The sequence below is a fragment of the Panthera uncia genome, chromosome E1, assembly GCF_023721935.1.
Source record: "Panthera uncia isolate 11264 chromosome E1, Puncia_PCG_1.0, whole genome shotgun sequence".
In the NCBI taxonomy this organism is placed as follows: Eukaryota; Metazoa; Chordata; class Mammalia; order Carnivora; family Felidae; genus Panthera; species Panthera uncia.
In genome coordinates this window covers 41,713,875-41,734,827 of record NC_064814.1, presented here as the reverse complement: position 1 = coordinate 41,734,827, position 20,953 = coordinate 41,713,875, and the positions used below count along the sequence as shown (strand labels likewise).

The 20,953-nt window shown below is 50.0% G+C and overlaps 1 protein-coding gene and 1 pseudogene across 1 annotated transcript in view; both read right to left on the bottom strand.

Annotated features, from left to right (window-relative positions):
* Positions 1-20,953, bottom strand: part of PIPOX (pipecolic acid and sarcosine oxidase) — a 40,706-nt gene that overhangs the window by 17,047 nt on the left and 2,706 nt on the right. The window lies entirely within an intron of this gene.
* LOC125926146 (40S ribosomal protein S25-like) lies at positions 1,945-17,802 on the bottom strand (annotated as a pseudogene).

The following is a 20,953-nucleotide window of genomic DNA, read 5'->3' as shown; positions in this document are numbered from 1 at the left end:
AGGCCAGTCCCCTACTGAAAATTCTGTAACAGCCACCCATTTCCTATTACGATAAAATCTCTTGGCACACAAGGCACTTTGCGTTCTGGCCTCTGCTGGCTCCCTCAGCTCTAGCACGGGTCCCTTCTCACTGTGCTCTTCGGGGCCTGGCAAGGCTGAGCTGACAGAGCTTCCAGCATTCGCCGTGATCGTTCCAAATTCTCCGACACCCCCAAGCCAACTTGGACGTCCTCTCTCCTATACTCCCTTCTCTGTCTAGTCTCAGTGATAACAATGAGCCAAGTATGTTGTAATTGTTTGCGTGTCTGCCTTTCCCCCCAAGCTCCCGAAGGGGAAGGGGTCTGCTTTTGATTGTCATTTTCCACAGGTAATACACACATACGGAGCAACGGTTACATCGTTCAGCAGAGAACACTGCGAAGAGGGCGTCTCCTCACCACCCTACCCTCAGCCACTCCGTTCTCCTCATCCCATGCAGTACTGAGACTTTCGATGGGTGTGCAAACACATTTAAACTGCACGTTCTTGAGGTGCCTGGGTGGCTTGGTCGGTTAAGCGTCCGACTTCAGCTCAGGTCATGATCTCGCGGTCCGTGAGTCCGAGCCCCGCGTCGGGCTCTGTGCTGACAGCTCAGAGCCTGGAGCCTGTTTCAGATTCTGTGTCTCCCTCTCTCTCTGCCCCTCCCCTGTTCATGCTCTGTCTCTCTCTGTCTCAAAAATAAATAAACGTTAAAAAAAATTTAAAAAAAAAAAAGAAAGAAACTGCACGTTCTTTTTTTTTTTTTTTTTTTTTTAACTTCAGAAGTAGCACACTACACAGCACCTTGCTGTTTCCATTTCCTGTATCGTGGCTCCCACATGAGTCAGATGGAGCTGGAACATTCTTCCTGATGGCCGCAGAGTATTCCGTGCACGGAGAAAGCATTTAGGACAGAGAAGACACCCATGCATATTTTTTTTAATGTTTATTTTTGAGAGAGAGAGAGAGAAAGAGAGCGCGAGCATGAGCACGTAGGGGAGAGGCAGAGAGAGACGGAGACAGAATCTGAAGCGGGCTCCGGGCTCCGAGCTGTCAGCACAGAGCCCAACGTGGGGCTCGAATTCATGAACCACAAGATCATGACCTGAGCCGAAGTTGGAGGCTTAATCGACTGAGCCACCCCGGCGCCCCGGCACCCATACACGTTTGCTGAAAGTATGGTAGGTTTTTCTGGCTGCCATAGGCACCCGGACTTACGCGGCTCTCCAGCCATCTGGTATTGGGTGTTCGGGGTGGGGAGGTCTCATCAAGGCTGGCCTGGAGAGGTTTATCAAAGGCTCACAGAGCCCATCTTCAGGCCTGTAGGTAGAGGGGATACAACACCAGAGACCCTGGCTTCTCCTTCCTGCCATCCTTTTGTGTTTGCATTTGTCAAGTGGCAGATATTACAGTCAACTCTGCATCCCCAAGATACAAGCATCCCATTGCTACACAGTCTCCGGGTAAGGAGGAAAGTCCTCTGAGTAAAAAACTAAATCACTACTTAGCTTGGGAAGGAAGCATCCACCTCGGACCCCACTAGGACAAAGGGAAATGCAGTAAAAATGAAGGGAAAGAGGGGCGCCTGGGTGGCTCGGTCGGTTAGGCGTCCGACTTCGGCTCAGATCATGATCTCATGGTCCGTGAGTTCGAGCCCCGCGTTGGGCTCTGTGCTGACCGCTCAGAGCCTGGAGCCTGTTTCAGATTCTGTGTCTCCCTCTCTCTCTGCCCCTCCCCTGTTCATGCTCTGTCTCTGTCTCAAAAATAAATAAATGTTAAAAAAAATTTTTTTTTTTTTTAATGAGGGGAAAGAAGCATTGTCATTGTCCTAAGGGAAAACTTCTCTGAAGATGAACACTGGAATCTTCTTTTTTCTTTTACTTAATAAAGTTTTATTTTCCAAAGTGGACAGTTGGCAGGATCTGTTCATGAATCTTCACCAGCAGCTGGCACATCTCCACCCTTGCTGTTTCTGGTGTAAATGACTTGAGCTCTGGGCTTTGAAACCAGGGACGCCTGGGTGGCTCAGTCGGTTAAGCATCCAACTTCGGCTCAGGTCATGATCTTATGGCTCATGAACTCGAGCCCCGCGTTGGGCTCTGTGCTGACAGCTCAGAGCCTGCTTCAGATCCTCTGTCTCCCTCTCTCTCTGCCCCCCACCCCACTCTTGCACATACATGCGCACTCTCTCTCTCAAAAATAAACATTAATAAAAAAATGAGTCCTTTACCAAGGAGCTCCTGAAGGGCAACCCTGGCCAGGGACCAGCACCCCCGCCCCCCTGAGTCTTCAGTCTCTCAGAGACAACAGCTGGAGCTACAAGCTTATAGGTGGGAACTTCCTTAGAGTTTGTATATGTCATTTGTCAAATGAGATCAGGTTATTGAGCTTGTCCTGAACTATGCCTTTGGACCACTTCTCCTTTTTGGCCTTGCCCCCAGATTCGCTCACTGGGTCTTTGTCTTTTTTGGACAACTTTCCAGCATCTTTTTCTTGTCGTCCTTGGGCAGCACTGAGAAGCTTAGAGAGTACCGTCACCCCTGCAGCCTCGCTAAGATGTCAGACAAAAAGCAAATCCTGGGATCTTCTCTCTTTTTTTTTTTTTTTTTAATTTTATTTATTTTGAGAGAGAGAGAGCTGAGGAGGGGCAGAGAGACAGGGAAGGAGTGAGGCAATCCCAAGCAAGCTCTGCACCCTCAGTGCAGAGCCCGATGTGGGGCTCAGACTCACAAACTGTGAGATCCTGACCTGAGCCGAGATGAAGAGTGGGACGCTTAACCAACTGAGCCACCCAGGCGCCCCAAATACTGGAATGTTCTCAATCTTGTTTCGAAGTCTTGCTATCCCAGCTATACACAAATATGTGTGCACATCTGCACACCCATCTGACGCTGGTGCTCTGAGACATACTGAGGTGTTCCTTAAGGAGGCATCTTGATACCTGTGCATGTCTGCGTGGGTGTATGTCCACCACTGTGCTTTTGGAGAGGTCCCACTAAAACTTAGACATTAGGGGAAAATAGCAAATCAAAGAGTGCTGAGAATTGGCGTCCCCGTTCTGCCCCTTGGCGGTGAGGTGTGTTTAGGACGGAAACAACATGTGAGACATCTGTCAGGAGCCTCTCCTCCCTTTCCTGGAGGGGCTCTTCCATGGCTTTACCATGCTTCATAGCCTGGCTCTCGGGACACCCTGGGATTGGAATTTGCAGTGAGAAATGGGGGCAGGAAGAGTCAGGTGGCCTTCACATGGATTGGGCTGGTTTAACGTGACAAATAGCAACCCAAATTCACTAGCACGCAGGAAGACCAGCTCCAGGGATTCAGTGCTCTAATATTCCCCCGTTTTCAAGGAGCTATGGTCTTTCCCTCTCCTACCTGGGCAGCCTGATGTTGCTGTGCATTAGGGAATGTGGCGCTCGGGTCCCCCCAACACTATACTGCCAAACGTAAGGTCAATGGAGGCAGAGAATCAGAGGGAAGCCTGAGGGAAAGGAGGAAAGGGAAGGGGAGGGAAATTCTAGATAGCAACTCCTATAACATCTTCGCTCCCTATCTCCCACTAGTTGCCTCCAGGCTGGCCTCCAAAGCCAGTCTGGCCCAAATCCTGAGTCTTAATGTCTGTAAGCCTCATCTCCCTTACTCGGCTTTTCTCTCAGGTTCTTATTCTACTCTTTTTTTCTGTTTCTGCCTTGGGCCTCCTTCCTGTCCGTGAAATCAAGACAGAGGGGTATGAGGGAGGGCCTTTGCAGAGAAATAGTAGGCTGCCAGGACCTGGCTGGGGGAGAGGCCTCAAGGCAGTAGAAGGGGGAGGGGAGCCTAAGGGAGCGGGGAATCTCAGGTACCAAAGCCACAAAGCTCTGCTTCCTAGTGGGAGCCTTAGTCCTCTTTTTCCTAATCGAGTATTTTATGGAACGTGTTAGCCCACTGGGGCCGGAAAGACATCACAGAGCTGTATACCTCCCTCCTCTCTCCTATGGCTGCTGATTTAGACAGGAGATTCATGCTTGAGATTCACTGGCCTCTTGAATCTGTGGACAAGTGGCTTCCATCAGTTCTGGAAAGCACTCAGCCATTATCTCTTCTCAAATATTTGCCTCTCCCCTATTTGTTCTTTTCTGTTCTTCTGGGATGCTAATTAAACATATACTAGGCCTCTGGCCACTGTATCTACTGTCTTCTCCATCCCACTCCCCTTTTTGTCTCTCCACACTGCATGCTGGGTAACTCCTCACTATTATCCTCTACTTTGCTAATTCTCTGTTCTACTGCATCGTGGCCGCTTTTAAATTAATGAGTTGGATTTTAATGGCAGTTACTATTTTTTTAAATTTTCGCTTAGAATTCATATTTGGGTTTTTTAAAGTCTATTTTGTTGCCTTGTGTAATTTTTTATTCCATGTAAATATTTTCAAGCTTGTGCTTTATTTCTCTGACCACAATAAGCATGGTTGTTCTATAGTCCATGTCTGATCGGTCTAACGTGTGAAGTCTTCTCAGGTATTTTTCATTTATCTCTTGTCTCTACGAGAAACATGAAACCTTATTTTCTTCTAAGCTTGTCTATCTTTAACCATGTTCTGGTAACTGCATTTGAACAAATTATTGCTTATTACACATTAATTTATTACATGTTCTTCCAAATAGATAGGAATACTCAGAATACAAAGGGGCTTTCCTCTGGAGAAGATTGTGCTTACTTCCATCAGATACAAGGGGCACCACCAGTCCCAAGCTATCTAAATGGAGTCCCTGGTCTGAGGTCCTCTGGATCATGCAGGAGTCCTTTGGGGTCTCAGTGGATTAAGGGGAAGATGTTCTACGAGATTCCCCACCACGTGGAGACACTGAGCATGGGTTTCTAACCCACTCACTCTCCCAGGTGATCAAAATGAAAGTTCAGATTTACTAGGATTGACAGATGCTCTTTCAGGGGAAAGTGCTTTGATTTTCTCTTCCATGTTGGCCTCTTAATTCCTTGGTATTTTATCAACCCATTGGAGCTTTTAAGATATTTTTGATATCTAGCCCTTTTAGTTGGTTTCACTGGGATAGTCGGTCCAAATAATTCAGCCTCACATTACCAGGTTTCCAACCTCAGTTGCAATCAGATTACTGGTACCCAACATATATCGGCTCTCCAGTACCTCCTCCATTTACACTCCCCTGTTCCCTCCTCCTCGGATACAAAGAGTGACTACCTCCCCCAGAGGGCAGCAAGAGTGAGAATTTCATAACAGCTACCAGAGAACCAGATTTAGGGGTGAACCAGCCAGACTTTGGCTGAAGGGCTGGTATACATGTGACCCTAAAGCATCATGAATCGGAATAAGATAGAATTTTGGGGCCCAGGTGGCTTCAAGGGAATCCCCATACTTGTTTGAAAGGAGGAATATCTTCATAAGATACAGGTGTAGGCTATGACCTCCAAAGTTAAAGGACTTCAGCTGAAAGTGGGTCCTGCTTACGAACAAGTTTTGTTTTAAAGAATGAAGCATGCAATTGCCTATCAGGGCTGCATTGCTCAGAACAATAGAGAAACGTGGTCCTCTGTTCATCCTTCTTCTTTGTAGTACCTAACCTCTTTAAATCAAATGTTGAACAAATATTTAAAGAAAATCAGTTTCTCTCTCTAAGTACAGCGAGAAACTGGCAACACAAGTTGCCTCTGGGGAGTGAAGCTGGGTGGAATCTTGTTACAGAAAAAGGCTTAGAAGAAAATGCTGTACAGGTAATTGCTGTCCTGAGGGGGCTCAGGGCATTGTCAGCATCCTGCTTGCATCAAAGCTCCCAACCGCAATCAGCGTTTGGCTGGGGTAGGATCAAAATCCGCAGAAAGGCCAGGGAACAGGTGAAAGGTGGTAGGCAGCATCTGGAATTTAGGGAGCATAAAAGGGGTGAGATTGTAGAGCCCACGCTGGGTCCTATCTCTGAGCAGGGTTCTCATACAGAACTTTGGAAGGATCCATGCCGAGCTCACAGTAGCTTGGCATCAGCCAACTGTTCCTTCTTCCTGCCTCGTCCTTGGCAGCCCTCTCTCTGTCTCTCTCTCCCTCTCTCCGTGTCTCTCCAACCCCCACCCCTCTCTCCCTCTCTCTGCCTTTCTCCCTCTCTCTCCCTACCGCTCTCATACTTGTCCACCTTTATTTTCTTAGTGCTTAGAGGAGCAGAAGAAAGAAGGCTTAGAAAACATTTTGGGAGGAGTCCAGCTGTGTTTGGAACAGACTATCAGAGCTCCTTGCCCAGAATTCCGGAACGAAAGGAAAAAGCCAAGGTTTGTGGAATGGGCTGGGGAAGGTCTGCCTGGAACCCATCCAAAAGGCTTCCTGGACAACCCTGGTCCTTGTCATTGCCCCTTAATAATAACCCCTCGCCACATTGCATAAGCTTATCAAAAGTTTCATGGCGCCCACTTTATAGATATTCAACCTTCACAACAGCTCCGCGAGGTAGGCAGGGAAGGCATTTTTACCCCCATTTTGCAGACAAGGAAACTGGTAGCTAGTAAGTGACAGAGGCAGCATCCCAACCCCCACCCAGGACTTCAGGCCCCAAGCCTCTCTCCCCATCCAGAGACACGTCCAATGCTCTCATTCCAGAGCATCCTGCGTCCTGGGCTCAGTGCTTCTCTGAAGAAGGGCAAGGAGGTGGCTCATTCCATGTTGCAAATCACAGCATTCCCTACCCCTCCCCTGCAAAGAAAGAGAAGGAACATGACCCCCAATGGGAAGAAATTCTAAAGCGGCCCCCAGGGACCTCTGGAGAAGCTGTTTGATTTATTTCAGTCCCTACTGGTATTCTGTGCCACATTTATAAACGTCAGCGCCGGAAATGAAGTTCCCACTGCCCTGGCAGCTGCTGGTTGCTGCTGTTGCTCACTAAGGGTTCAGATAAAGTGTTCCCCCCTCCCCTTGATTGATAGAGATCTGAGAATAAAAGAAAAATAAAAGCCCCCTGGAGCATTGATGGAAGGGAGGGGGCAGCTTCTCAGGAAGAGAAAGGGAAGTGATCTAGAAAAGGCTGATATTAGTGGAACAGAGAGGGTGTGTGCACGTGTGTGTGTGCGTGTGTGTATGAGGAAGGGAGAGAGAGAGAATAAGGAAAAGATCCAGTTTTTAAGGCCACATGGAAAATAAATACTTTCTGCTCATGTAGAGAGAGGAAAACTAGTGAAATCGTAGTTTGTTTCAGGGGCTCTGACACAAGATGGAAGAAAGGTGGTCTTTGTAACCTCTGGGTTTCCACTCTTCCCTGAGCAGAATTTGCTATCTTCTAGGGTCTGGGCCAGGGACAGAGAGTGGCAGAGACTGAGAGCAAAAGAGTCCTGGAAGAGAGTGGGAACAAAATAAAAGGTACAAGATTCCCAAAGGACCACAGAGATCCAAGGCTTTGTTGTTATTAACCGAACCAGGGGCTGAGATTGAAGCATCCCTGCTGGGAGCGGGCTGTGGTTCCGTAGATACTGGTGTGCATGCTTTTGCAATAACGCCTTCTCTTGCGGGTCTCCTAAATCCGTGATGCTTTCTGGTCTCTGAGAAATGCTGGTCGGGACCAATTCCACCAGTCCTGGCAGAGCACCTAAGGGACTCAGCAGTTAACCAAGGGATGGCCTCAGTGATCCCCAAAGCAGCAAGACCTTTAAAAGTCACTTTTAATCAGATTGTTTTGTATCTTCATGTTAACACATACTAAGTCAAATCTTCCCAAATGACTATCGTTCTCTTCAAAGTCACCCACTTGAGAGGTCTTGTAGTTAACCCACTGACACTCGCTATGTGGTGTAAATCATCCTGGAGGGCAATTTGATAAATACTTCATGGCCAGTTTATAACCCAGGCAATAAAATGTCATATTGCTTGATAGAGATTCCTTCCTCTGCCTTAACGTGTTTATCACACCTGTTTCCTGGTAACGTTTGGCTCCTTCCAAGCACTATATCCTCCATCATGCTGCTAGCTCAGAGCGGTGTGAACCCGCCCTTGGAGGACACGACAATTCACTGAGGGGGTGGAGATATAACTGTTAGCATAAGAGAGAAACACACAAGAGGGAGAATAGTGACATCAATGTGATGGGTATCTGGGTGGGGTTTTGTTTCTTTTCAGTTTCCTTATACGGATAGAAATGTTTCTGTGTTTTAAAAAGCGTGACGTAAACAAAATGGGATATATTTATACAATGGAATATCATTCAGCCTTAAAAAAGAAGGAAATTCTGACACATGCTATAACACGGGTGAACCTCGAAAACATTGTGCTGAGTGAAATAAGCCAGTCGCTTGGGGCGCCTGAGTGGCTCGGTTGGTTGAGCATCCAATTTTGGCTCAGGTCATGATCTCGAAGCTCAGGAGTTTGAGCCCCACATCAGGCTCTCTGCTGTCAGTGTGGAGCCCAGTTTGGATCCTCTGTCCCCTCTCCCTCTGCTCCTACCCTGCACACTCTCTCTGTCGCTCTCAAAATAAATACACTTAGGGGCGCCTGGGTGGCTCAGTCGGTTGAGCATCAAACTTCAGCTCAGGTCATGATCTCAGAGCTCGTGGGTTCGAGCCCCACGTCGGGTTCTGCGCTGACAGCTCAGAGCCTGGAGCCTGCTTCAGATTCTGTGTCTCCCTCTCTCTCTGCCCCTCCTCTGCTTGTGCTCTGTCTCTCAAAAACAAATAAACATTTTTAAAAATACACTTAAAAAAAGCGCCAGTCACAAAAAGGATAAATACTATATGATTCCACTTATACAAGGTACCTAGAGTAGTCAAGTTCATAGAGACAGAAAATAGGTTGACAGTTGCCAGGGGCTAAGAGAACGGAGAGTGGGAATCAGTGCTTAATGGGTACAGAATTTCAGTTTAGAAATGAAAAAGTTGTGGAGACGGCCAGTTCTGATGGTTACACACCAATGTGAACGCGCTTAACGCTACTGAACTGTACCCTTAAAAAGTGGTTAAAATGGGGGGCACCTGGGTGGCTCGGTCGGTTAAGCATCTGACTCTAGATTTCAGCTCGGATCATGATCTCACGGTTTGTGGGTTTGAGCCCCACACTGGGCTGTGCACTGACAGTGCGGAGCCTGCTTGGGATTCTCACTCTCTCCCTCTCTCTCTGTTCCTCCCCTGCTTGTGCTCTCTCTCTCTCAAAATAAAGAAGTTTTTAAAAAAATTTTTAATGTTTATTTATTATTGAGAGACAGAGCGCGAACAGGGGCAGGGCAGAGAGAGAGGCAGGCACAGAATCGGAAGCAGGCTCCAGGCTCCCAGCTGTCAGCACAGAGCCCGACGCGGGGCTCGAACTCACAAACCGTGAGATCATGACCTGAGCCAAAGTCGGATGCTTAACCGACGGAGCCACCCAGGCGCCCCAAAATAAATAAGTTTTTAAAAAATGGTTAAAATGGTAAATTTTAGGTTATGTGAATTTTACCACCAAAAAAAAAAAGCATGGATAACAAAATCAAATCTAGTCTCAAAAGGTGAGGATTTGCCATCACTGATGCTATTCAAAAGAATGTGCTGGGCCAACGACCAGAGAGAAAGGCCCAAAATATTCTTTTCTCTGGATCAAAACAGCACTGGGGGTCGGGCAGGTAGCTGTCACTCCTGCTGTGAACCGGTTCCAGGGAGGAACCACACTTCCTCCGGGGCTTCTGTCCTCACACCTCCTATACAGTTGTGAACCTGCCCCGGGGCAGAACCATTCTCCCAGCCCTGGAATGTTCCACAGCACAACCTGGGTCTCCCTGACCCAGCCCAGCCCGCGGGGCCTGGCCGGATCCCCTGGCAGCACAAACAAGTCATGGTTCTGCTGGCCAGGCGGCTGCTGAGGTGGCTTTTTAATCCCCCAGCCGTGCCTTCCTAGTGATTGCTTTTATTAGGAAATGTAATGAAAAAGACTATATGAAGCCCCTGCCAGAAAAAAAAAAAAAAAAAAAAAAAAAGCTAATAAGATTTTGCACCAAGTGTGGCGAGAAAAGAAAGGGGGGAAAAAGCACATTAGGAGTCAGATAATGAGATAAATGAAAGACCGCAGGGAAGATCATTTTTGCAGACTTGCCGGATGGTTGTAAAAATTTTAATTTGCTGAATTCTCTTTTTTCGTCGTCTCTGACTCTCCCCATCTCTCTCACTGGCTTTCCGACGCCCCGAATCTTGTCCCTGTCTTTCTCTCTTCGCGTCTCCCTCTCTTCTGTGGCTGCTCCCCGTCTGCTTCAGCTTTTGCTTTGTGGGTGCGCGTGCATGTGCATGTGCGTGGGTTTCCTTTCACCTCTCAGGACTTGGGCAGGAGGCTGGCACCTTGGGCAGCGAGTCAGAAGGAGCGAGAGGACAAAGGACTGCAGCTCCCCACCCCCCTTCTGGGAGCTGCTGTGATTCGGCTGAAGGGAGAGAAAGAGGGAGAGATCAAGGGAAGAAGGAGGAGAAAAATGAGACTGCGGAGGAAGGACAGGAGATCAAAGAGCAGAGAAGTAAGGAGGAAGAGAAAGCCCCCGCCGCTCCTGCAAATCGATTCTCTGCAATGCCCGCCTTCCCGTCTGTGCTCCGAGCCGCTGAGCAGAATGCCACCACCGTGGGATGCCAGGCCTGAACAGAAGGGCTCTGGGGCACAGGGCAGGCGCAACGGCCAGGCTGCTAGGGACCACTGGGCCTGCCTTGCCCTGTGGGGAGAGGTCTCACTTCCCCAGGACGCGCCCCTCTCACACACCCAGGCTTTGAGGAGGTCCTCTCCAAAATCGGGCTCTGGTCCTTGCTTTGGCCGACTCCTTCCCCCCCCGTCCCACACTCGGGAATTCTCCTGTGTTCCTTTGCTCCTCTGCAGAAACCCCAGTCCACGCTGCAGTTGGAGGGCTGGAGAGTGGACACGATGAATAGCTTCCCCAGGGGGAGGAGGAGCCTGAGAAAGTACAGGAATGAATGGCTCAGGGTAGAGACACGTTGTCAGTTATTAGGAAAATCTCTCTCGCTCTTCCGTCCCTTGTTCCTTCCCCAGCGGGGACGATGTGCTCTGCTTCCTCCCAGGGAAGACTTCTCTCTCTGTGCTCTGCCTCCAGCAAAAGTGTGCTGTCGGCTACCTAGGGGATGGGCGTTTCCTCCAGCCGCCACTGCAGAAAAGAGAGCCGTGAAAATCGGCAAGGCAAGTCGCAAGTCCTGGGAAGGAGAGGACCTCTCAGAAGGGGGTGTGGGGAGTCTGGCAGTGGGGCCCCAAGCCGGCGGGACAGAGTAGTGATAGGCAGTCCCAAGAGGGAGGATGGAATTGGCTCAAGGTCAGTGGAGGGGCGGGGGCGGGGGGGGGGTGCGGATTGCAACTTGACTGTGGAGTGAAATAAGCTGGGAATAAAAGCAAATGCACATGGCGTTTCCTATGCTCCTCATCACAGTCCTGTGAAGTTGGTACTATTGTTACCATCTCCATTTTATACATGGGGAAACTGAGGCATGGTTCGAGGTTAACCACTTCTTTCCACTTCCCCTCCAGAACAGGAGACAAGTCTGGCAAAGTATCGGACACTATGCAAGAGGGAGAACAGCACTGGTTGAGAACGTGAACTTTTGGGCCAGACAGTCCCAAACGGACTAGCAGTGGGACCTTGGATGAGATCCTTAGAACTTAAGGTCACCCCTCAGAGCAACGTGAAGAAAACTGAAAGCATGTCAGTTACACATGGACACAGTGCCTGGCCTCTGAGCTCAGTCAGTGTCAGTGCTTAATGTCGTTACTCCCTACTACCCAGTGCTTGGCAGCTGGCAAGCCTCAGCTTTCCCTCTCTGGTCTCCCACTGGAGGGGGAAACGCTGGAGATGGGTCCTCCCCCGGATCAACTTCTTAGGGGCACACAGTCTTGCAGACAGGCCTCAAAGAGCTTTAGCACCCACAGCACAGCCCCTCACCCCAGAGCCTCCCTCCCCTGCTCTGATCCGCTGATCCCAGGGGTTCCCAGGCCTCGGGAGCACCCCCCAGTACTGTGACTCAGTGAATTGTTCAGGGAATGTGTCGCCCTCCTTCCCTGCCTCCTTCCCTCCCCTGGCCCCTGCTTTTCTCTTGATGGAGAAGGCACAAATTAGGCAGAAAGAAAAATGTTGACAGTTCCCAGCCCTCCCTTGCTGGGGATAAAGAGAAATACGTTAACCGTTGAAGCTTTAGGCAGATCAAACACAGTTTGTGAGTTGCTTCAAATGTATTATTCATCTCACCAATGAGATGCAGTCTTGGGCTTTCTCTTGTCGCCCCATCAAGAGGAAACCTCGGCCACTGGGGAGATGCTGGGCTCCAGAGAGGAGGGGGCACCTTCAGAATGCCATCTTTTCAGCATTAAATCAGTCAGTGGGTCTCCAGTCCTTCTTGTTCTTCTTGAAGCTTTCCGAATGGTATGGGTCAACTTGACCAGAGTCTAAGGATACAAAATCTGCAGGTAAGACCCACAGAATTGGGCACAACAAACACGTGGAATCAAAGAGTGACTGTGACACTCAGAGGCAGGAGCTGGAGATGAGTGACCCTGGAAGGTCCTCCATGTGCCACTTGAACTTGAGGGATGTAACTGTCATGGGCTGGAAGAGCTCTAAGAGAAGGCATCGCAGCCATGCCATGAGCTCTAAGACACACTGCACTCCCCCTATAGTTGGATGCCTGGAGGAAGGATCTGGATTCAGACACATCTCTTAGGCTTGTGATTTGGACAGGTGGACGCCCCTGAGGGTTCTACCTTCTTTCCTTGCCCCTCCTCCTTTCCCCTTTGGCCACTGAGGGCCCCTGCGGGCTCCTGCCCACCTCCCACGGTTCTGAGGCACCAGGGCAAGCTTCGCAAATCACACACTGCCCCTTCCTAAGCCTCACCCAGAGAAGAAACCACCCCGGCGTCCCATGATCTTGCCCCACTATCTCACAAGCCTTTCATTTGTGCTGTGCTGAGCATATCAGTGGGAAGTGGGGATAGAGAGTGGGCACTGCTGGTGGAATGGGATGTTAGAACAATCCAGAAGGAAGGGATTTTGACATGATGTGTCAAAAAGCCTTAGAGTGTACATTCTCTTTGACCCAGCAATTCCATCTCTTAGAAAATGCTCCAAGGAGGGGCGCCTGGGTGGCTCAGTCGGTTAAGCGGCAGACTTCGGCTCAGGTCATGATCTCGCGGTCCGTGGGTTCGAGCCCTGCGTCGGGCTCTGTGCTGACAGCTTGGAGCCTGGAGCCTGTTTCAGATTCTGTGTCTCCCTCTCTCTGACCCTCCCCCGTTCATGCTCTGTCTCTCTCTGTCTCAAAAATAAATAAACGTTAAAAAAAAAAATTTAAGAAAATGCTCCAAGGAGGGGCACCTGTGTGGTCAGTCAGTTAAGCCTCAGGTCATGTTCTCACTGTTCCAGCCCCGCACTGGGCTCCATGCTGACAGCTCAGAGCCTGGAGCCTGCTTCAGATTCTGTGTCTCCCTCTCTCTCTGCCCCTACCCCACTTGTTCTCTCTCTCTCTCTCTCTCTCTCTCTCTCTCTCTCTCTCTCAAAAATAAACATTGAAAAAAAGCTTATAAAAAAAGTTAAAAAAAAAAAAAAAAAAAGATGGGGCGCCTGGGTGGCTCAGTCGGTTAAGTGTCCGACTTCAGCTCAGGTCATGATCTCACAGTTTGTGAGTTCGAGCCCCGCGTAGGGCTCTGTGCTGACAGCTCAGAGCCTGGACCCTGCTTTGGATTCTGTGTCTCCCTCTCTCTCTGCTCCTTCCCCACTCACTCTCTGTCTCTCTCTCTCTCTCAAAAATAAATAAACATTTTAAAAAATTTAAAAAAAAAAAAAAGACACTGCTCCAAGGAAACACTGGACAAGTGTGTAAAACTGTATAAAAATGGGGCACCTGTGTGGCTCAGTTGGTTAAGCGTCCGACTTCGGCTCAAGTCACCATCTCACAGTTCGTGGGTTCGAGCCCTGCGCTGACCTCTATGCTGCCGGCTCAGAGCCTGGAACCTGCTTTGGATTCTGTGTCTCCCTCTCTCTCTGCCCCTCCCCTGCTCGTGCTCATCTCTGTCCCTCAAAAATACACGTTAAAAAAATAATTTTTTTAAATAAAAATTAAAAAAACTACAAAAATGTCCATCCCAGCTTTGTTGATAATGGCAAACCCATCCTAAAACCACAGTCATAAAGGACTGGTCACATAGTAGCCTTCTGATGCAGTCATTGAAAATCAGATTCTGCAATATGGGGTGGGCGGAGTCATATACAAATACATTTTCATTCAAAAAAAATTTTCAGATAATAGAGGTAGAGCACCCGCCCCCCACCGAATCCTAACCCAATCCCATTCCTCTCCTCAAAGTACTCATTATTAGCAGTTTAGCATGTATCCTCCCTCTCAGGCTGTTATTTTGAAGAATTGTATTTAATGTAAACAAATAAATAACTCAGGTTATGCAAATTTGTAACTAGAGATGTGTGTATGCAAAGAGAAAAGTCTTGCTGATTATACATCAAAATGTCAACAGTATTCAACCCGAAACAGTGGGACTCTATGTGATTTTTACTTCCTTCTGCAGGAGTTAGGGTATTTTCTACATGAACCGAAAAGAAACAGTGCTATTTTAACGTTTATTTCTTTTTGAGACAGAGAGAGACAGAGCATGAATGGGGGAGGGTCAGAGAGAGGGAGACACAGAATCCGAAACAGGCTTCAGGCTCTGAGCTGTCAGCACAGAGCCCGACGCGGGGCTCGAACTCACGGACCGCGAGATCATGACCTGAGCCAAAGTCGGCCGCTTAACCTCCTGAGCCACCCAGGTGCCCCAAAACAATGCTATTTTAAAATGCAGTAAGGGGAGCCTGGGTGGCTCAGTTGGTTGTGTGTCTGACTCCTGATTTCGGCTCAGGTCATGATCTCACAGTTGTGAGATTGAGCCTCATGCCAGGCTCTGTGCTGACAGCATAGAGCCTGCTTGGGATTCTCTCTCTCCCTCTGTTCCCCCTCAAAAAATCTGCTCAAAAAATATATATATAGTAAAACACAAGGAATTGAAAACATTGGCCGCCTCTGAGGAGTGAGAGAGACTATTATTCATCAGGCACTCTTTTACATCTTTTGAATTTTGCACCTTGGGCACGGATTACCCGTTCAAAAAGTGAATAAAATTTTTAAAAATTTAATATGGCAATAAAATAAAATGAGGGGGCTGGTGGAGAAGACCTCTAAAGGGCAGCATGCCCTGATATTCTGGGAATCTGTAAAATCCTTCAAGCTGTCGTTATAGCTTCTGAATCTGCTCAGGATTCACTCCAATAGGTGCTAGTCTCTTTCTGTCTCACCAGGCAAGGAATTAGGGCCTATAACCTGGAAGAAATGAGGTAGGGTCTAAAATAAACCAGGCTGCCAGCCAGAAATAACTTTGTAATAATTTACAGCATAGCAACAGTAATGGCTCGGTTGAGCCCGTTCTCATACTTTTTCAAAGTATTTTTCATCTCCCTTTAGTTCTCCAAATTTTTCTTGAGGCTACCCGCATGCCATCAGGTTCCTGGGCAGGAAAAGAGGGGGCTGAAGACCTAACGGGCCATTGTTTGAAGTCAGCCCGAAAGATCCATATTTGCCAGGACTGGATGTTGGGTCTCAGACAAGAGTCCCCTCTCCCTCCTTCCCTGGGCCCATCAGCTCCATCTGCCCCCAGCTCCTGTCTCCTATCTCCTGCCTCAGGCTCCTAATTTATAAAAGGAGGGTAATCAGCCTTGCCCCAGAGACTGGCAATGGGACGTGGGTGATGGTTGGTAGACTGTAGGCAAGTGACTGGGTCCCCAAAGCTGGAGCAGTTTCCAGACAGCCACAGGGCGGGAGGATGTAGATGGCGGGATGGGGGCTCTCTGAGGCCTGGCATAACCACTATTTATCAACGGATGACAGACATTTTTAATTGACCATGTTATGAGAGGTACAGGAGATGATGAGTATCTGTGTATGAGGACACAGGCAGCCCGCCCAGCCTAGAACATGCTCCATGGGGTATTAATTCCCTCCCCTGGAAAGCCTCCTCCCCGGATCCCCTCCAGACCTACTGGTCCCCCTTCTTCCTCTGAGCTGCCCTATGCTTCTCCCATACAGACATCTCCCAGTACTGTAATCGGGTGCCTGTTTCGCACACAATCTCACCAGACCGAATTCCTTGAGGGCAAGATTTGTATCCAAGTCATTTCCATATGTCACATAGTAGGTCCTCAGAAACTACTTCCTGAATAAACAAGTAGATGCAATTTTTGGACCCATGATCCTTGCAAAGGCTCACCAGGCTGTCTCTCACTCCTGGCACAGAGGCTGCCCCAAGACCTGAGCTCCCTGCCCAAACTCACTCCAAACCTGACCCAGAGGAGGCAGGAGCAGAGAGATGTGGGGGGTGCATGGTGTGGTGAAGAGTGGGCTGGGCTGTGGTCCTGGCCATCAGAGCCTTAACCGCCCTGGACTCAGCTCCTTCATCTATACATGATCACTAGATCAGATCAGGAGAGGGAAACTCACATACCCGTCGAGAGGGAATCAAAGAGTGGAAGAGACTGTAGCTGGGTAGCAGGCATGTCCCTTACCAACTGGTCATTGTCAATTGATACAAGGTTGTGGGTCAAGTGTGGCGAGATTTTATTTTTCAAGACAGCCAGAAATCAAGGTGTTTTTTTTTTTAATTTTTTTCATCTTTATTTATTTTTGAGAGACAGACAGAGTGTGAGCAGGGGAGGAGCAGAGAGAGAGGGAGACACAGAATCCGAGGCAGGCTCCAGGCCCTGAGCTGTCAGCACAGGACCCATCGCAGGGCTGGAACCCAGGAACCATGAGATGGTGACCTGAGCCGAAGTCAGACGCCCAACCGACTGAGCCACCCAGGGGCCCCCAGAAATCAAGATTTTTATATGAAGTCTCCTGAACAGGTCAACCACAAATCCATAGACGCTATTTGCAGCCTGGAGGCCACCAGTATGGGATCCAAATGCCCTCACCTCCTTTCCAACTTCCAGCTCTTAAATTCTCTGCATTTCAAGAAAGTGGCCTGAATACTTGTGTTTCTGGAGTAACCTTGAAGGGCAAGACCCAAAGTCCAGGCCTCATTCTGGCCACCAGGCCTCTGGCAACTGCCATCCTGACCCCCAAATTGCTACCTTATGCAAATGTGTCCCCTGTCGGCCACCAACTGCCCCCCCCCCCCAGTGCCCCACCGCCACCACAGCGGGCAGAGATGGGGGAGGAGGAGCCAAGGGCCACCTGTCCTGGGGTGGGCCAGAGTCAGCCCCTCACTTCCTGACCTTCAAAGCGCCTCTTCTGGGCGCAGACCTAGGCCCTGCGGCGGGCTGGGGGGGTAAAGGGGGGGGGGGGGGGGGGGGGGATGCGAACCTGCCACTGCACCTTGCCCCTCACGGGCGGGGCCCACCGGTGATACCGTCTCACCTAATAAATTCCTGTCAGAGAAGCTGTCAGGGCCTGGGAAATAAATAATGATATTTAACATTTTGTAATAACAACAATTAACCAGTAAATAATGTCCTTTAAACTGCAAACGCCGGAGTAAATTAATTCTTCTAATGAGCTGTCAGGCACGGAGGGAAAAAAAGTACCCGTTTCCTTTGGTGCCACGCGGCTGCCGTGTGAGCAGCGGGGGAAGCTCACCTCCGCCCCGGGAGCTCATTACCGGGAAGCACGCGGCGCGGGTTTCCCGGGGAATCGGCGGCCCCGCCCGCCCCCACGTGGCGCCGCGCCGCCGCCCGTCCTCTCCGCACCCCGCGCCCCGGGCCCGGCCGCTCCGCGCCGCGCACCGCCAGGTGCCTGTTGCGAACGAGCCCGCGCCGCGCGGCCAGCATTTCAATTAGAGCCGCCCGGCTCCCTCGCCTTCCCTCGCCTGGGCCCCTGGGCCGCGCTCAGCCTCGAGGTGGCTGGGGGCAGGAGCCGGGGACAGGGGAGGGGGAGAAGCCGGCCGGCGTGCGGCCCCAGTCCTTGCTGCGTGACCTTGGAGAGCTTTCCTGCCCTCTCTGGGCGGGGATGTCGTAAATAGAAATGTGAAGCTAATCAAACCAGATGTGATTACTTCTGAGCTCCCCAGAAGCCCGTGACCGTAAAAAGACACCTAAGAGTAAGGCAGCTCTTTATGTACTGATTCGGAGTAATCTCCAAGATATATTGTCAGGTGACAAAAGCAAGGTACAAAACAGTGAGCAGAGTGTGCTACATCTTGTGTATTAAAAATAGGACTAAAGAAAGAGAATATGGGTCCCTATTTGCTTGTATATGTCTAGACAGGAAACACATAATGTGTGCTTGCCTCCGGGGAGGGCAACTGGGAGACTGGGGGGTGGGGGGGGAGCGGGTTGGGGAGAGGCTTTTCACTGACTAGGCTTCCGTCCCCTTATTTTCTGAACCATGTGCAGCTATTAGCTGTGCAAAAAAAAAAAAAAAAAAAAAAAGACAAAGCCACACACAGCAGAGGTCATCTTGTCTCTCAGTAGCTTTCAGGAAGTGGGAGCCACAGGGGGACGGCTGAACTGAGACCCTGCCTGAAGCCCCTCCGGAGAGGGGGCACTGCTAACCCAAGCTAATGAGTCAGGAAGTCCTTGCCAGTGTCTAATCCCCTTCTCTCCTGCTACAGTTTGAGTGCCTTTCCAGGTTCTGTATTTGGCGGGTGGAAGGGCTGATGGTTTTATGCAGGACAGGGGACAGGGGGTGACAGGGGGGCAGCCGCTGTCTGGCAAAGAGAGACGGCAGGCGATCACCGCCCTCTGCAGCCACATAGGCCTGGATTTGAGTCTGCTTTTGTCACTTGCTAGCTGTGTGGTGTTGTGTGTCACCCTCCATTGCTAGGCTGCAGAATCCAGACGTCCCTGCCCCCCTCAGGGAGGACAGAAGGTGCTGAACCTGATGCGCAGGGAGCCAGGCCCAGGGCTTGATGGAACCACCTGGGGCAGGGCAGGAGGAAAGGGCTGCTGCTGTGGGGCTGGGGGTGGGAGAAGGACGGAAACGGAGAGCTCCCAGGCCCCCTTCTCCGTCTGACCAGCTCCATTTTCATCTGCTGGTATCCTCGCCTTCCTCGTAAGGTGTCTCCCCACTAGAGAGGTTCTTAGCTAAAATATATTTGGAAAGCCCTGACCTCGGCCATTTAGAACACACTGCTGCCCGTCCCGGGCCCAGCTCCTCACCACCTAGATACATTAACAGGACTGAGGGAGGGAAGGGGAGAGGTGTGGTGTGGGAAGGTGGCCAGCTTGGCCTCCTGACCCTCCCGTCTCTTCAGCAGCCTCAACTCAGGGACCTAGAACATCGGGGTGGAAGTTCAGGGAACGGTTGCTGATTGTGAGAATTCCTGAGACAGTCTCCCTTGGGCATCTCTGGCGTCAGCTTTAAGACCGTGTTGGTGGCTAAGGCGTGAGGAAGGGAGTCTAACAGATCTGGGTTCAAATCTAGACTCCATCACTTATAAGCTGTGTGACTCCGGACAAGTTGCTTAACTCTCTGAGCTTTGGTTTCCTCTTCTACAAAACGTGGAGAATGGCTCCCCATCTCTTGGGGCTGTTGGGAGGGTTAAGATGTCGTGTAAAATACTTAGCATAGTGCCTGGACATAAAGTGAGCACCCGGTAAATGGCTGTATCTGTTCTGGGGAGCTTTTTTGCTGCGCTGCTAGAACAGATTCCATCTCCAGGATCAAGAAGGGCCGTCGTCCTGCTGCCTGAGGTAGGCAGACCACCGCTACAGCTCTCCGATTTGGGAGGCAGCCCAGAAAGGCCTCCAGGTTTGGTTTTTGCAGAGGGCAGCGGAAAAATCGGAGCTGAAGCCAGCAAAACAAGGATCCCAGCAGCGGGTCTGAGTCAGCTCCTCTTGGGTCTGGGGGTTCAAGAGCCTTCCTCAAGGTCACACGGCCTCCTAAGCGTCCTGTCCTCCCTGTGACTGCCTCCCTGGCCTGGGTCCTCTGAGGGCCCGCCCGGGCACCTGTGTACCTGGAACACCAGCTGGGAGGGTGGGGTGTTCCAGTGCGCAGAGGAAGCTGGGTCTCAGCCACACGGAAATTAAAACCAGCTTGCCCAGTGCTGAGTTACCATGTCGCCTGAAATCAGATTGATTTCTTGGGCTTGTTGTGACGGCAGTGTTACAATTGATTCGTCTGGATGGCAGTGAGTTTATCTATTTGGAGCTGTCTGTCATTGATCTGAATAAGCTTCTAAAATAGCCCAAATACCTGGTGAGGGCGAGGTCACCACCAAGCGCGGCTCAATATTAATTATAATAATGAACAGGCATGAGGAGGGTTGGTTCATTGCCTGCCCCGCAGGGCTGGCCTCTGTGAGGTTTGGTGTTTAATATTCATTCCTCTATGCAAAGAGCTAGTGGACAGTCCTAAACTGAGGCAAATCCACATGGGAGGTGGGGCCGTTCTCTGCTTCCATGGGACCGAGAAGGAACTGGGGTTACTGAAACAAGACTTGAAACAAGTCAAGAAGGACTTCCCAATGGCTAAACGTGGATGGAGAGAGCCTATCGTTCACTTATGAGCCAGGACAAGTTGTTTCTTTCTGCGTCTGTTTCCTCCATAAAATGGGGATTATAATATTTGCTTCTCAGAGCTTCTGTTCCCTCTGCCTCTGGCTGAAAAAATAAGACAAAACAAAACACCGGAAGCCTCTTCTGGTTCAGGGAGAAGCAGAAAGGTCCTACTTTAGGTTAAAAAAAAACCCACCTGCCTTGCTCAGCCTTGGCACGGAGTAAGCATTCAATCGATGGAGTTGCTATTATCATAATTATTGATTCAATGAATATTTATTGAGCGCCTGCTACCTGCTTGGCCTTGAGGAAAAACTAGTGCACAAGCCATTATCCCCTGCCTTTAAGGAGACGAAACCTGGGTTACTATGGGAATCAGGACGTCCCCCTTGCTATAGGCTCTCAGGAACAAGGGAGAGCCCTGTGTCTCGGAGACAGCTTAGAAGTTGCTCCCGGAGGCAGGTGGATGAACATGAAGACCTCG